We start from the raw sequence: 17,338 nt of genomic DNA, 5'->3' as shown, positions 1-17,338 counted from the left end.
GTATATCTTCTAGATTTTTTGTTCCTCATTTTCTCCATTTCTGTCTTCAGTTGTGTTTAGGTAATTTTTTGCAATGACACATTTTGATACTTTGCTTATTTCCTTTTGTGTATATTGTATTATACCATATTATAGATATTTTCTTTTTTATTACATGTGATTACATGTGACATCCTAAAGTTATAACTATCTAATTTGAGTTGCTACCAACTTTAACTTAAATTTAATTGTAAACAGCAGACTTGAGTATAGCTTTGTGCCCCTGTACAGCTTTGTGCCCCTCTTTATCAATGTTTTATGTGCCCAGTAACAGATTTATAATGATTTTTGTGCATTTCCCTTTTAAATTCTATAGAAAAATAATAGAGTTACAAGCCAAGATTACAATATTACTGACTTTTATATTTTCTCATGTATTTATTTTTACCAGAAACCTATGTTCATATGGCTTCAAGCTATTGTCTAGTGCCCTTGAATTTTCACCTAAAAGATTCCCTTTAGCATTTCTTATAAGACAAGTGGTAATGAAGTCCCTTGGCTTTTATTTGTTAATGCCTCAAACATATTCCTTATTTCTAGAAGACAGTATTGCAGAACATGGAATTCTTTGTTAATAGCTTTTTTATTTCAGTTCTTTAAACAAATCAATAATTCCTGATTTCGTTTATTTCTCTTTTCTTTCTTTTTTGCTTGTTTGCTTGTTCAGAGAAAGTCTCATTCTGTCTCCCAGGCTGAAATGCAGTGGCATGATCATGGTTCACTGCAGCCTCAACCTCCCAGGCTCAAGCAATCCTCCCACCTCAGCCTCCCAAGTAGCTGGGGCTAAAGGGATGCACCACCAAACCCAGTTATTTATTTATTTTAATTAGTGATGGATCTCACTATGTTGCCGAGGGTGATCTCAAACTCCTGCAATTAACAATTCTCCCATCTTGATTGATTATAGGTGTCAGCCACCATGCCTAGCCTCTTTATTTCTTTCTTCTTGTTTTTCCTCACCTCTTTGAGCATATTTAAGATAGATATTTTAAGTCTTTGTCCATTATGTCTAAAATATTGGCTTCCTTTGGGGCAGTTTTTGTCCATTTATTTAGTTCCTTTGGATGAGCTATGTTTTTCTGTTTCTTTTTAATTCTTGTGTTTTTTATTTTGTTTTTGTTGTTGAAAGTTGGGTGTTTGATTATTATAATGTAGTAACTCTATAAATTATATCCCCCCCACTTCCCCATAAGTTAATGGATTATTTTTGTTTTTGTTTTTTGTTTTTTAATTGTAAAATCCTGTAGTAGTTTGTTCATTTTGAAAATTTTTCAAACTATTTTTGCAAAGACCATTCCTGGTGGTGTAGGATCACTGAAATTTTTCCTTTTGTAGTTCATGTTCAGGTGATGTTTTGACAGATTTATTTGAATGCTAGGAGCTAAGACAAAAGGAAAACCACTGAAAAATTTAACGGAAAGAACAGCCACATTTCCCTGTCTTTGCAGATTGGTTTTGTTCTGGGCACTCCTTCACAACATAACTAGACTTGCTCTAAGTCTATGGAAAGCTCAAAGTGTGGACTTCTCTGAGCACACATCTTGCCTGGGCATGTCCATGACTTTCTAAATTCCCCTGTGTACACAGCTTATCCTAAACATCCTAGTTCCCAAAGAGTCTCACCTAGCTTCTCCTAGGGGTCTTTGATGGTCTATTGTGTATTCACCCAAACTCTCTTGCCTCAGGCATCTATGGGGCTTTTTGTCCCCTGTAGATTTGTCATCACTTTTACAAGAAGTGCTTACCACATTTTCTAGATGTGTTCTGACTGAGCTATATGAGATAGAGTAGAGGGAGCTAGTCTTTTGGGTGTCCTCCAGCCAGGTTAGAACAGATATACACAGAAATGTGCAAGTTAGAGCTACACTGCTCCCTCTAGTTCATAGACAACCACTTGGAACTGGGTCACTGCTCAAAACCAAGACTGCCAATATTCTGTGAAAGTGTTGCAGAAAGGATATGTGAAAACTGAAGGGGGTCTGCCCCTCCACACCTGAGGGTATTTCTCGCAAGGAGGAGACGAGAGACTGAGAAAAGAAATAAGGCACAGAGACAAAGTATAGAGGAAGAAAAGTGGGCCCAGGGGACCAGTGCTCAGCAAGTGAGGACCTGCACCAGCACTGGTCTCTGAGTTTCCTCAGTATTTATTGATCACTATCTTTACTATCTCGGTGAGGGGGATGTGGCAGGACTATAGGGTAATGGTGGGGAGAGAGTCAGCAGGAAAACATGTGAGCAGAGGAATCTGTGTCATAAATAAGTTTAAGGAAAGGTACTGTGCCTGGATGTGCATGTAGGCCAGATTTATGTTTAACTTTACAGAAACATCTCAGTGCAGTAAAGAGTAGCAGAGCAGTATTGCTGCCAGCATGTCTCACCTCCAGCCATAGGGCAGTTTTCTCCTATCTCAGTAAATAGAATATATGGTTGGGTTTTACACCGAGACATTCCATTCACAGGGACGAGCAGGAGAGTTTTTATCTCAACTGCAAAGAGGCCTTCCTCTTTCACTAATCCTCCTCAGCACAGACCCTTTACGAGTGTCTGGCTGGGGGACTGTAAGGTCTTTCCCTTCCCATGAGGCTGTATCTTGGGCTGTCTCAGTGAGGGGGAGACCTGGACAATACCCAGGCTCAATACCCAGGCTTTCTTGGGCAGAGGTCCCTGCAGATTTCCACAGTGCATTGTGTCCCTCGTTAATTGAGAATGGAGAATGGCATGAGTTTTACCAAGTATACTGCCTGCAAACAAATTGTTAACAAGGCACATCCTGCACAGCCCTAAATCCATTAAATCTTGATTCAATACAGCACATGTTTCTGTGAGCACAGGGTTGGGGTTAAGGTTGCAAATTAACAGCATCTCAAAGCAGAACAATTTTTCTTAGTACAGATCAAAATGGAGTTTCTTATGTCTTCCTTTTTCTACATAGACACAGTAACAGTCTGATCTCTCTTCCTTTCCCCCACAAAAACACCACAAAACTTTCCTGTGATTTTGAGGGTAGCTTTTTCTCAGTTGGGCACCTGGTATATTGCAGTAAATCTTTGATTACTGTTTTCCTAAGTCCCTGAAAAGTTGGCACACACAGATTCTGTTTTTTTCTTTCAATGTTTCTGTGGGGGAGCAAGGGCTTGGAGCGTTTAAGCCACCATTTTGCTGACATCATTCCATGCTGCTAGTTTTTGCTTGTAATTTCATTTTTACATTAATTAACGAAAAGCTTGAAGATAAACGTAAATATCAAATACTCTATTAAGGCTCACACACACAAAAAAAAACCCAAGGCTCCTGCTCGACTCTTTCCCACTTCTGATCCCACTCCCCAGAAGCAGCCACTTGCAAGTGTTTTAGCTTTTTCTTCTGATTTTACGTCCTTGTTTTTAAAAATATGCTTGTACTGACTGCTCTTTCTTGCTGTTGGCAGCTTACATATTCTCTGTTGACTTCTTCCTATGGGGGAAGAGTATTTAGCTTTCTCATAGCTGAGTTTTCCTAAAGGATTCAATCCTACCCACTTCCATTTCTGCAATGTGGTTATGTTACTATGATGTTTTGGTCTCAAATTGTAGTGGCAGAGGTGTTCTCAAACTTTTGGTGATCCTGGTCTCTCTGTTCTCATGTAAGACTGGGGCACCAAACCATAAGTAGAGCTCTGTGTGCCAGAAGCCCATGTAGTTTGCACTGTTCCATGTTGCCTCCTTCTAGGGACCTGTCAGTTCTTGTGGACCTTCACCACCCAAGAGCACTGGCTTCCTCTGTGGTCTAAAATGTAGACCCTTCTTCAAAATCATCTCAAACTGGAAATTTTACCAGAGTAGGTGAATGAAATGAAGATTCTTGCTCCCCATAACCCTTCATTGGAAGATCTCTTTTGCTGAAGGAAAAAGAGAGGAGAGTGTAAAGAGAAGGAAATTGGAAACTGTTATCATTAGTTAGGAAAGGGGTTGTCTTGCATGTTAGTGTGGGAGCTGCCAAGGGCAAAGTCTGTGTTGTGGATGAGTTTTGAGAGTCCAGTGCTTTGTTTTCCAGCATTGTTTGATACCACAGTGTCACCTAGATACCCTAAGAGCAATGGGTAAAGTATGGTTTTGCAGCTAGACCTGGGTTCAGATCCATGCTATTAGGTTGGCACAAAAGAAATTCTGATTTTTGCATTTTAAAATTTGCTGTTTGATATTGGAATACATTCTTAAATAAATACGGTTATGTTATACATCATTTTAATGTGCATTATGTTTTTTGCTAATGACTTATTACTTGTTGTTTATTTTATATTTATTTTAGACTGTGGAACTGATGTTAGACAAAAAGCGAATTCAGGTGATTTTCTTATTTGAGTTCAAATTGGGTCATAAAGCAGCCAAGACAACTTGCAACATCAGCAATGCATCTGGCCCTGGAACTGCTAAGGAATGTACAGTGCAGTGGTGGTTCAAGAAATTTTGCAAAGGAGACAAGAGCCTTGAAGATGAGGAACATAGAGACTGGCCATTGGAAGCTGACAACAACCAACTGACAGCAGTCATCAAAGCTGATCTTACAATGACGCGATAAGTTGCCAAAGAATTCAGCGTCAACTGTTCTGCAGTCATTTGGCATTTGAAGCAAATTAGAATGGTGAAAGCTTGATAAGTGAGTGCCTCATGAGATGAGCAAAAATTTAAAAAATTGTCATTTTGAAGTGTCGTCTTCTCTTATTCTACACAATAATGAATCATTTCTCAATCCGCTTGTAACGTGTGACAAAAAGTGGAATTCATATGACAATCAGTGATGACTACCTCAGTGGCTGGACCAAGAAGAAGCTCCAAAGCACTTTCCAAAGCCAAACTTGCACCAGAAAAAGGTCATGGTCATGGTTTGGTGGTCTGCTGCTGGTCTGATACACTACAGCTTTCTGAATTCCGGCAAAACAACTACATCTAAGAAGTATGCTCAGCACATGGTTGACATGCGCCAAAAATGGCAATGCCTGCAGCCAGCATTGATCAACAGAAAGGGCCCAATTCTCCATGACAGTCCTGGACTGCACATCACACAACCAACTCTTCCAAAGTTGAAGGAATTGGACTACAGAGTTTTGCCTCATCTGCCATATTCACCTGACCTCTTGCCAACCAATTTCCACTTATTTGAGCATCTCGACGACTTATTGCAGGGAAAATCATTTCACAACCAGCAGGATGCAGAAAATGTTTTCCAGGAGTTTGTCCAATCCCAAAGCATGGATTTTTACACTGCAGGAATAAACAAACTTGTTTCTCATTGGCAAAAATGTGTTGATTATAATGGTTTCCATTTTGATTAATAAAGATGTCTTTGAGCCTAGTTATAATGATTTAAAATTCACAGTCTGAAACCGTAGTTACTTTTGCCCCAATGGAGGCAGGCAGTGACATTCCCTGTGGAGCTTGATCCTCAGGCAAGGGAGGACCAGGCTCCCACAAGGGAATGTCACTACCTGCCTCTGTTCGTGCATCTGCCTCTGGGTGTGGGCCTCAGCAAGCTGTGTGTGCAGATCCCACATTTGGTGAGCACAGTGGGAGGGAGGGTGTGGGGCTAGGGGCTGCTTAGCTGGTACCCTGGGTATGGCCAGGCTTTCTCTGAGCTCATGCCTGTCTCAGGGCTCTCAGGCTTTGGAGAGCTTATGAAGGTCCCTGCCTGGATCCTCCATGGTGGGGTCAGTAGCCACCCTGACCCCAGTCCCAGTGGAGTAGGTGAGGAAGAACAGACATCTGCCTACCAGACAGATGCGCCTCACAGCTATGGAAATTGTGACACATTGCTTGACCGGTCAGAGCCTCAAGTTTTTCATCTGTAAAATGAAAATAATACAGTATGTGGATTCAGATGCAGACTAGAGGAGGCAGTAGAACAGTGGAGGGGAGAAGGCTGCTCTTGGATGCATGAGAACCACCACATATAAGCGTGATGTTTAGGAGGTAAACATTTATAGACATGGTCATTGCTGGAGGGGAGAAGAGCCTCCTGGTAGGCTCCCCTGAGTACATAATACACAAAAGACCATAAAGCAACACAGATACAGAGAAAGGACTCAGATGAGGGCACCAGCCTTAGTTTTAACTGATACCATCTCCAGGACCTTGGACAAAACACTTAATTCACAGGCCTCACATTTTCCCTGCAAAACTTGAAATGTTTCCCATTTCTGCCAAGCTGTACATACCGACGGAGTTGTGGGATTGCAAAGACCTTTGCATCTTGGGCGGGTAGGGGGGATGTGATTGATCCCCACCTAGATGGAAGTCTCACAAGGCTCCAACCTCCTTCAAACTCCTTACTCTATGTCTGGGGACTAAGTGGGAGAATATTAGCAGTAAGATCTGGAAGTCAGGACAATAAGGGCATGTGGCTCTCCCTGATGCTGGGGAAATGATGACGCCAGGACAGCAGTGGCCAGGTGTGCTTCTTCCCTCCCCAGTGGTGTCTGCTGGAGAAGGCTCTCCATGCCCAGAGTGGCTTGGCTTTGCACACTGATAAGAAATATGGGAGGCAAAATGGCCTAAAGTGCACATCCTCCCTTGCCTGAGGCCCAGACTCCCACAGGGAATGTCACTACCTGCCTCTGTGGGTGCTGGGAAATGTGGGACAGTGAGCAGGATCTGGAGGTGTCATGAATAGGGTTAGCAGGTCACACACAGGCTGCCAGAAGGATCCCCAACCCAAGGGTCAGGTCTGATGCCCAAGAATCCAAGAGTCCAACAGAGGAATGATGGACCAGGTCTGGGTCTGTTGTTCTCAAGGGGCGTCGGACGGACTGTGATTCCCAAGAGCTCTGCCCCATCCAATCACAGACGGTTGGGGACGGATAAACCCCCAGGTAAGTGGGAACAAGGAGAGCCAGCATATCAGAATTGCTCAGGGCTTTTCAGCTGGGACATCCTCCCACAGTTCTTATCTACACGGCCCCCAGCTAAGGTAACCAGTCAGCTATCCTCCTAGTCAGCTGACTAGGGTAATAGTCAACTATTAGCCAAAAAATGCACCTCATCCCTGAAAGCCTGTTGATCCCAGACAGACAGGTCTGGGTGGTCACCCTAATGAAAGTCATCACCCAGATCATCCACTGTGGTTGCTGGGGGTGTACCCCAGCCAAAGCTGTGCTGGGGTCGGGGGAACTTGTTAAGAGACTGCTAGGAGGCTGGAGTGGACAGACGCCTGCCCACCGGACAGATGTGCCTCAACTCCCTGACACAGGTCTCCTTTGTTTTCAGGCCCAGCAGCCTGAATTCCTGCCTTGACGTTTATGGCTCTGCAATACAGAAGAGATTGCAGAGAAATAAGTAAAGTGAGGCTGCAGCCTCCCCTGCACTGCAGGAAGCTTTTCCTCTGGCAGGCAGAAAGCACATCCCATCAGATGGGGTGGGCGTGGGAGTTCCTCGGTGGGGGACACAGAGCACAAGGTGGCATTCTGAAACAGGAATGAGGCCAGCGCTCAATGATTCCATCGGATCTTGGCAGCCTTGGCTGGCTCCTGCCTGTGAGCCCTGGGAATACTGCAGGGAAGGCAGTTTGCCCTTAGGGACATCGCAGGCTGGGAAGGGATATTAGGTAGGTAAATCAGTGACTCAGTCTCAGAACCCCGGTTTATGCAGTGCTGAGGGTTCAAGGAAAGGGACAAAGAACTCAAATGGAAGGTTAAAGGAAAAAGCAGGAACTCCTAACGACAAAGTCAAGGGTGGCTTCCAGGGATGTGGGTCTTTGAACTGGGTCTTGCAGGATGGAAAAGACAAAACACTTAATTCACAAGCCTCACATTTTCCCTGCAAAACTTGAAATATTTCCCACCACAGGGGACCTGTGGTGGAGTGAGTGGTCTTGCTTGGCTTAGCTTGCTGAGCTAATGAGGTTAGCTCAGGCAGGGCTGGGAGAGGGCTGGGCAGGTCAGCTTGAGGCCAAAGCCACAGAGGCTCATTATGCCAGGCCAAGGAGTTGGGATTTCCTGCTGTGAGCCATAGAGAGCCAGAGAAGGCTCTTGAGCAGGGGAGTGGCATGATCAAGATGGCACTTAAGGAAGAAAAGTCTGATGACTGTGGGTAAAATGAATGGGCAACAAGGGCAGAAGCCATGGGGAGTTTCGCTGGGGATGTATGGCAGCACTGTCGCTGAGGGCCTCTGAGGGTCCCCTGGCAGGAAGAAGGGTCAGGGAGAGGAAAGGGGGGCTGTGTGCATGGCTGCCAATAGGGAGAGTCACTCCTCTGAGATGAAGGAGGAATGAGGGAGAGGAGGGGGAGGAGGGAATGGAGTGAAGAGGCAAAGAATTCTCCAGTAGAAGGGAGGCCAGCTGGGAGGGCTGTGTGTGCATCTCCCTACTTGTTCAGCATGGGATGTGTGTGTGTGTGTGTCCATGTGTGACTGTGTGTGTGTGGTATGCATGCATGTGTGCGCATGTGTGTGCGTGCATGTGTGTGTATGCATACGTGGTGTGTGTGTGTGAATGCATGTGTGTGAGTTTGAGTTTCTTTGGGGGGTGTTGGGATTGTGGGGATGCAGCAAGTTGCCATCCTGACTTTCTTTTGTGGATCCCTCATCTCCATAGGCCTCAGAGTTCTTCACTGCATTTATCTCACCTCCCTGTGTCCAGCAAGGTGCCCCAAGACGGAAGAGTTGGGGTGGGAGATGGGGAGTTGGCCTCACCGCCCTGGCTGTGCTTGGGTCCTGGGCAGCTGGTGCCTCTGGCTTCTCAGGGCCACGTGCTTCCTCCTCAGCCTGAGAATGTAGCTGTCTTTCATCACCTACTCCACAGAGGGCAGCATCGTCCCACAGCTCACATTCACCCCAGGCAGGGGAGTGCTGCTTTGAGCCCCCAAGGGAGGCCTGGGAGGCTCGGCCAGAGGGAGCTCCAGAATGCTGAGGGGCTCCCTGAGATCTTGGTTGGGAGCCTGACAGCACACAGGGCAGGTTGGTCAGGGCATCTCACAGTACCCACCCTGACCCCAACGCCTGTTCCCCTGAACCCTCTGACCCCTGGTTGCACTGTTACCTGTAGCCCCTGTGCTCCTGAATTTCTTGGCCTCCCTGACCTTCTCTGTCCCCTGTCCTCCCTCTGCCCTGCCTCCTTCCCCGGAGTGCGGGGGCTGGTGGGCAGGTGTGTGTGTCCTGTGAACACATGCCTGTGCTGGCCGCTGCTCTCTGTGCCCCTCTCTGCTCTGGCCTTCTCTATGGGAGGGAGACAGGGTCAGGGTCAGGGTCAGGGGGAGTGCTGGAGAGTTTAGTGCAGAAGAGCTTGGTCCCCTGGTGGGTCTCAGACAGAGGAGACCATGGGTGGGGTCCTGAGCCCCAGGCCAGGCTGGGGAGCTGGAGGAAGGCCGGAGGAGCAAGCTCAGGCAGCTGGAGTTGGCCTAGAGGGGTGCCCAGGCCCAGCAGGAGGCACTACAGAGCTCCTGATTGGCGGGAGGTAAGAACACTTCTGATGCAAATGCCTGGAACTGGGCACTAAGAGGGTGAAGTGCAGAAGAGAGCTGAGGATCCTGAGGACTGGATGGGGGCCTGGGCCCCACTTACAGCTTTGAGGAAGAGCTGGGATGGGGCTTCTGCTCCCTGAGCTGGGGGAAGGCTTGAGTTTGTGCATCATGTGCTGTGGGTTTGGGAGAGGGAGACCTAGGTGGGCATGAGGGCGAAGAAAGCAAGTTCATGGGGAAGGACTCTGGGTGGTGGCCCAGAAGGGCAGCAGGGGCTGGGCGGGGCCTGGCCACCTTCCTTCTTGGGCTGGGGCTCTCAGAGTTCCCCCACATGGCAGGGACTCTCTTCTCGCAATGCGAAGCCAGCCTTCAGGGTCCATGCTCGGCCCAGCCTTGCTGTGCTGGCTCAGCCCATCACATTGGATTAGCCTGCCCCAGTCCTGCCACCAGAGCCAGTTCTGCCTGGCCCAACCAGTCCTGTCTGCTTTAACAGAGGCTGACAGGCCACATCCCCGAGCCAGCCTGCCGTGCTCTGCTGCCTGCACACCCTTTGGGGCCGCTTCTTTCGGCCTTTGGTCTTTTTGTTTCAGGAGCACAGGAAGTCAAGGAGCCGTAGCACTCTTATTAAGCAGATTTGCTACTTTGGTAGGATAAAGAGAGTGGGGGAGATTGAGTCAGGGTCAGGGATCTGGAGCTGTGGGTGCTGGGTGCAGGGCTGGGGGCTTAGCAGGATGACTTTTCCAGACTCAGCCCTGCCTGTTGAAGGACACAGTGCCCAACACAAGGGAAGCCCTTAGGGTTAGGTTTACGATTAGGATTAGAGTTAAGATTAGGAATGCCAGTCCCATTGCCTGTCCCTGAATCTCAGTTGCATGCCCTTGGGTTAGGGTTAGGGTTAGGGGTTAGGGGTTAGGGTTAAGAAAGCTGGTCCCATTGGAAGGGCCTGATTTGTAGTCGCACATCTGTGGGATGCTCCCACTTCACCATGGAGAGTTCATGCTGGGCGTTTATGAGCTCTCCAAAGCCTAAGTGCCCTGAGACAGGCATGAGCTCAGGGAAAGCGAGGCCATGCCCAGAGTACCAGCTAAGCAGCCCCTAACCCCACACCCTCCCTCCCACTATGCTTACCAGATCAGAGACAGAGAAAACAAAAATATCTCTAGTCAAAGTCACAGCAATGAATGAGCATGACAGGGTATGTGCCTGGCACCCTCCTCCATTCAGGGAGGACTTCACAGTAGACAATGGCTCCAGGAGAGCTCGGGAGCTGTTTTGTAACATTCCATCCCTCTCCACCTCAATCCCTTTTTTAAATTTTTCTCAGAAAAACAATCCATGAACATCTTACCTTAACAGAGGATCTTGAGTCTCACGGACACACATTCATGCAGGAAAGAAGTAAAATGGTACAGACCACTAGAGCTCACAGAATGTGTTCTAGTTCCTCATGCTCTTAGGGTATTACTGGGGTCGCCTCACTGTGCGTTCTTAGAACATCTTCATTTCCTTACAAGCAAATTAGCAGATTCAATATGTCAACTCCAGAGGTAAGCCCTCCTGCTATCCCCATGGTGGTCCTGTAGAGGGAACAGAGCTGGGAGTGGGCCTCAGAGAGCTCTGTGTGCAGATTCCTGCCCTGCTTCTTGGAGCAAGTTGCTCACCTGCTCTGAGCTCCAGGTCCCTCCCCGGTGCAATGAGCATAGTAAGCCCCCGCTCCATGGAGTTCTGAGAACTGTGTGGGATCCTAGGTGTGCAGTTCTGGTGCTCATAACCCTCTGGTCCTTGCCCTCCAGCTGGGCTGTGTGAAAAGGAAGAGAAGAGCCAAGGGGTTTGCCCCGTTGCACACACCTTAGTCTTCCTCCTCCCTTCCTCGTGTCCCCTCCAAGCAACTTTCATCACCTGACCGTGTCTCAGATGGTACAGAAGACTGTCCACAGACCCCGACTCCCCTCCCCACTGCAGGGTTGCAGGTCTTGTCAGGAAAAGGCGGGGCTCATGGGGAAAGGCATTGAGGTAGCCATGGGGTCTTCTGCCCAAGTGCCACTGACCTGGAGTCCTGAACTCCTGGGCCCAGAGATGTTGGCAGGGCTGCCCGCAGGCTCTGCCCACGGGATTGCCCGGCTGCTCCTCCCCCTGCACGTGGGACAGGCCTGTGCTTGTGGAGCTCTGGCTGGAGCTGCCCTCAGGCAGAAGTGGTGCAGGCTGCTAGTGGGTGAGGGTTCAGGCAGAGTGATGGGAAGGGCCCTGCCCCTCTCCATCCCTCCTCTGTAAAATGGGTACCAGGCTGAGGCCCCGCATCACTCTAGGGGTCTCTGGGTGGCAGGTGCTTGGGTCTTGGCAGCCTCTCCCCTGGAGGATGAGGTGGGGGCACCTGGCCATGCCTTGGAATGAGCAGTGCTGCAGGCCCAGCCAACTGCAGGGGTCCCAGAGCTTCTGGAGGTCACTCCTGGTGCCTTTGCTGAGCAGGTCACTCCTTGCTTCTTCTGCAGACGACAAGGTTACCAGCACGATTATTGCTATGACCATGGAGCACTGGTGCCAAATACATTTCAGGACACTCTCAAAGAAGCCAGTCAGGTTCATAGTTACCAGTATTTTGCTCCACCTATTTTGATGACTAATACTCAATGCCTTCAAATGCATTTCAGGAGACTCTCAAAGAAGCTAGCTGGGTTCACAGTTACCAGCATTTTGCTCCACCTATTGTGATGACTAATGCTCAATGCCTTCTTTCCCTTAGGCTGAAAGTCTCGGAGCCTGGGGGCCACCATTTACAACCTGGGTGTGGCTGATTATAAGATAGACCAGGTCATTCTGAACTGGTAACCAGGCACCACTCTGGAGCTGAGTGGGGCAAGGCATCCCAGGTGGCTTTCCCAGGGCCACCACAAGGACAGTCATCTAACTTGCCCCCAAGTGATTTGGGCCAACCCATGGCCACTGCAGAAGTGACTGACAGCGTGTTGTAGAAATACCACCACACCAAAGGGGAGGGCGGAAGAGTTCCCCACTCCCTGATAGTGGGCTGCTGGCTAGAGAAGGCTGTGGCCCTCAGAGCCTGACATTCTGCTGCCCCCAAAGCATGGGGGCAAGACACTGTCCCCTGAGCCTGTGACCTGCTGCATCCTCACCTCCTGGGCAGGGGTCCAAGCCACCTTCCCTCTCTGAAGATAACAGCAATTGCCCACAGCCTGGACCGCGTGTTTGCAGTGGGTCATGGAGTTTCTGAACAGCATGGCCTAGTGGACAGAGTGAGTGGGGCAAATTTGAGAGGTGGTGGGGGCCTGGCTCCTGTGCCCTGAGGCTCACACTCCCTGCCCCTTTGTACCTCGCTCTCTATTCCGGATCAGAACACAAGGTGTCTTGAGGTGAAGTCTGTGGAGCCCTCCATTGTGTGTGCAGGAGGTGAGCGCTGAGGAGGCCCCACTGTAGTAAGATGGGTATGTGCTGCATGTACGGTATATGGTGTGTGTGGTGTGTTTTGTGATGTGCGTGTGTTGGCCATAGTGGGTATACTATGTGTGAATGTGCGCAGTGTGGTGTGTGTGCTGTGGAAGTTGTGTTTGGATGCATGTGGTGTTTTTGCGTGTGTATGTGCTGTGTGAGTGTGTTGTGCATCATGTACGGTGTGTGGTGTGTGTGGTATGTATATGGTGTGTAGATCATGGACGTTTCTGGTACAGTATGTTTATGTTGTGTCTGTAATATATGTGTGCTAGCTGTGTGTGGTGTAGTGTGTTTGTGGTGTGGGTGTTTTATCTGTGTGTATGTGATGTGGGCATGCGCAACAGCTAACCTGGCCCATAGGCCAGGAGCAGTCAGGGTTCATCTCAGGAATGCCAGGCGGGTGTAGGAGCTGAAATATCTGTGTAATTTACCACATCAACAAAACGAGAAAGAGGAACCAGGCAATTTTCTCAGGGGATGAGGAACAAGAAGTGGGGGTGTCAACATCCCCTTCTGTTCCTGGGAACAAAAGGAAACCTCCATAGCCTGAAAAAGCCATCCACACAAACACCCTTGGCTCTTCTCAGCCCCAAAGGATAAATCCCAGCACTCATCCCTGCTGTCTGGGATGTGGAGAGAATGTCCTCTTGCCAGCCAGGGTCCCAGCATGTGTGGTGACAGCCCCGTGAGGGCCTCTGTGATGACCCCTGTCTGTCCTGAGTTCTGTCTGCGTAGGCTGGGGCTCTGCATGGCTGACATTTGTACAACTGCAGCTGCTGCAAAGAAAGAGAGCCCTGGGCGTCCTCCCTCCAGGGGGACAGCATGAGGCCCTTAGCAAGACCACCAGGCCCTCCAGCAGCTGGGCTCTGGCGTCCCTGTTCCTCACTGCAGAGCACCCTGGCAGTAGGCTGTGGGGACAGACACATGGTCCATGTCTGAACTCTGCTCCCCATGGGCACATGACCAGGAGAAAATAGTCCAATTCCAGTGAGCTCCAGCGGTGCCTCCCATGAACAGAAAGGATGCTGTCAGGCCTGTCATGAGTCCCAGGGCACTGGGCTGTGCAGAGACTGGCACAGGGCTGCGAGCTGGCAGGTCCCAGAAACAGGAGCTGCGCTGACACTTCCATGATTGGTCCTGGGCTCTGTCCCTGACCCTGCCTCTCCCCCATGCAGAGCTGAGGATGGGGGTGCAGTAGAGAGAGCTCCCCTCCCCCTCGGGGTCTCTTTCTGCTGTTCCTGGTTTAAAGCCACTCAGCCGTGCAGCAGTTGGACAGCTGCACTCCTCTGATGATGTCCCCTGGACATGCACAGGCTGTGGCGTCTGAGCAGCCCTGTCAACCCCAGGTGAGGATGTGAGTCGTCACCCCTCCCTGGAGACAGCCAAGTTGAGGTGACAGGTGCCCTCTGCCCACCAGCTCGGCCCTCTGCCTTTGCTCATGTGGCCTGGCAGTCACAGCCCTGACCTGTCAGCTGTTGGCTAACTTGTACAAAGCCACCCCACATGAAGGGTTACAGTCACAGCAGGGAAAGGCCAAGGCAGGAGCCTGGAACCAAAATGCAACAGAATGAGCCCTCTCAGCAGGCTGCCACCGAGAAGCCACGAGGGCTCCGGGGAGCCAAGGAAGGAGGCCAGGGAGGGAGGCACGCAGCCCAGACTCCCCCATTCAGCCCTGGGCCTCATATCCAGCCTGGCAGAGGCCTCTGCTGGGCTAAGGACCAGCTTGGAGCAGTGAGGCCCTCCAGGGGCCACTCCCTGCTCTGGGCACCCTGTGCAGAGGTGGGACCAGGTGGGGCATAGGCACTCTGCAAGCCCTGCCTCACCTTGAAAGGCCGAGCCCACCTGCTCTTTGCAACCCTGCTCAAAGGGCACCTTGTCCTGGAAGCCTTCCCTGATGACCAGCCCCTCTGACTTCCTGCAGCCCAAGGGCTTGGTCTGTCCCTCTTATCAGTCACTTGTCACCCAGGATGTACCATGACTTCTGGTTGTCTGTGTCCAAGCATAATTTTCTTATTTAGTTCTTTGTTTTTCTTCTAATCTTTCATTATTAAAATTTTCAAACTTTACAGCCAAGTGGAAAGGATTGTGCAATGTACACGCCTGTTTCCATTGTGGAGATTTTTAATTAATGCTTGACCATGCTTGCTTTACCCTGTCTCTATGTATTTCTTCCTCTCTCTGTCTCTCTTTCTCTCCACCAATTCATCTTATTTTTGGATGCATTCAAAGTATTTTACAGTCCTCAGGGTACTTTACCCCTAAACCCTTCAGTTCGTATATCTTTAACTAGGGAACAATATTTATTAGGTTCTCTTTTTGCAGTGCACAAATCTTAAGTGTGTCATCTGATGAGTTTTGACAAGAGCACACCATATCTGTGTAACCGCAGACCCTGTGAAGATGTGGAATGTTACCATGGCCCCCAGAAAATCCCCTCAGACCTCTCTGTGCATGTGGCTCAGTAGTTCCCTGGGATTGAGACAAGAAATGGAATTGTTGCATTAAGGGCACACACTTGTGAAACGTTCTTCAGTAGTGTTGCTTTTCTGTCCAGGAGGCCATACCAAGCAGTGTGCGGGAGTCCCAGTCCCCACCACCACCCCCAGCACAGGTGACTTCCATCTGTGTCCTGTTGCCCTTCTGGTAAGTTGTCAGCCCTACAACACTGCTCAGGACTGCAAGGACTTGACCCCTGTGGCCTGAGGGAGCACTGTAGGATTTCAGGGTGGAAAGCTCCAGCTGAACTGCCCCCGTGCAGAGGCTGAGGCAGGGTGCCTTTCCTGGGTTCCTTGGATTAGGAAGGGTGTGGGAGTCCTCCTGTGTGCTCAAGGCCCAACCACCTCCTTGTGGACCCTCAGTGACACCAGATGAGGATTTGGTCCAGTGGACACACAGATGTTCATTCAGACATAGCCACTTCCTTGTAGGGAAGCCCCCTGGGAATTCAATTTTGGGGATGGATCACCAGGAGCAGGGAGGTCAGAGTGGAGACAGCCCTCCACTCTTCCTCACTCGGACTTTTGAGTGCTGTTCTTGCAGAATCCAAGCAAGTGATTATTCATGGATATGACTTTAATAATGCAAAGAGCCAGGACCAAGTTATTTGCAGATTCCAGTTCAGCAAAACCAAAGTCATTGATAAGCAGCCTCCTCTGAAATCTGAAATGATCCAATGAGCTTTTCCTTTGAGCATCACGGTGACATTCAAAGAATTTCAGTTTTTGGAGCACTTTGGATTTTGAATTTTCAGATTAGGGATACTCAACCTAACTAAGCAAGATCACCTGTGTGGAGAAGCTGGCACAAGTATGGACTTTATGATATTTTAAACTCTCCTGTTGTTTGGCAACACTCAGGCATCAGGGGACCTCTGCAACTGGGGAGTGGCCTGAGGAAGCGCACAGTGTAGGCAGACACTGTGCCCTGGGTACTGAGGGAGTGTGTTTTTCCCTGCTGAGTGCCCGGGGTGCAGTTGGATTTTCTGCATCCCCTTCAATTCTTCCTCTTGACCCCTTGATACATTCATTCCATCTGATCATGTTATGTTCAATGGCCTCTTATTCAGGGTCATCTGGTAAACTTGGAATGACTCCTCTCCCTGCAGGATGCTTCTTGGCCATCTCTCCTCCTGTCCCTGAGTATACAGAATGGGGCAGAGGTTGTCATTGTCACATTCTCATGTGGCAGAGTTGTGTAGATGGTCTCAGGCCATTAAGATTCCACTGATGTATACTTTCATGGGAGTGGCTTAGGGACGGAGCAGCCGCTTCCTAAGGAGAGCTACCGGGTATTGAATGCTTCTTATATCAGATATTGTGCCAAGTGCCTTACACTCAATATCTCCATGAATTCTCAAAGCAGCCTTACTGCATTTCCTTTGCATAGGTGGATAGCCAGGGCAGGGGTGATGGAAGAGCTTCCCAGCGCCACACACCTGGAGAGTAGACCCAGGAGATCTGTCTGCCCAGTGGGGGCCTTCTGCGTCCCTGAGATGATTGTTTTTGGGGAAGGCATGGCCTTGCCTACCCCCAGGAAGTCCATTCAGATGCCTCCTCTGCCCGCCTGTGGGTGCACTGGTTTCCTGGAGGGCACTAGTTTTTTCTACAAGGTGGGTCAGCACCAGGTCTCACAAGCCCATGCCACAGTCCTGGGTGCCTCTGCAGACGGCCACCCTACTCCTGGTTGGTGCCTGTGCAGAAGTGTCCAGGCACAGCTGTGTATTGCAGGGAGCTCGGATGCACTGAGGAGTGACTTTGTCATTAATTACATTTTCCTCTGAAGAAAACATTCGAGAAACATTTTAGAAATAGGAAAGCAAGAAGACATATTCAAAGCTTGATGTTTCTATATGCTTCATGTTTTCTGTCTTTATAGGCTATGTTTTTGTGATTTAATAAATTTTTTAATATGGTGACTGAAGTATGGGT

Source organism: Pongo pygmaeus, chromosome 8, assembly GCF_028885625.2.
Source record: "Pongo pygmaeus isolate AG05252 chromosome 8, NHGRI_mPonPyg2-v2.0_pri, whole genome shotgun sequence".
Classification (NCBI taxonomy): Eukaryota; Metazoa; Chordata; class Mammalia; order Primates; family Hominidae; genus Pongo; species Pongo pygmaeus.
Note: the sequence above shows the minus strand (reverse complement) of the source record.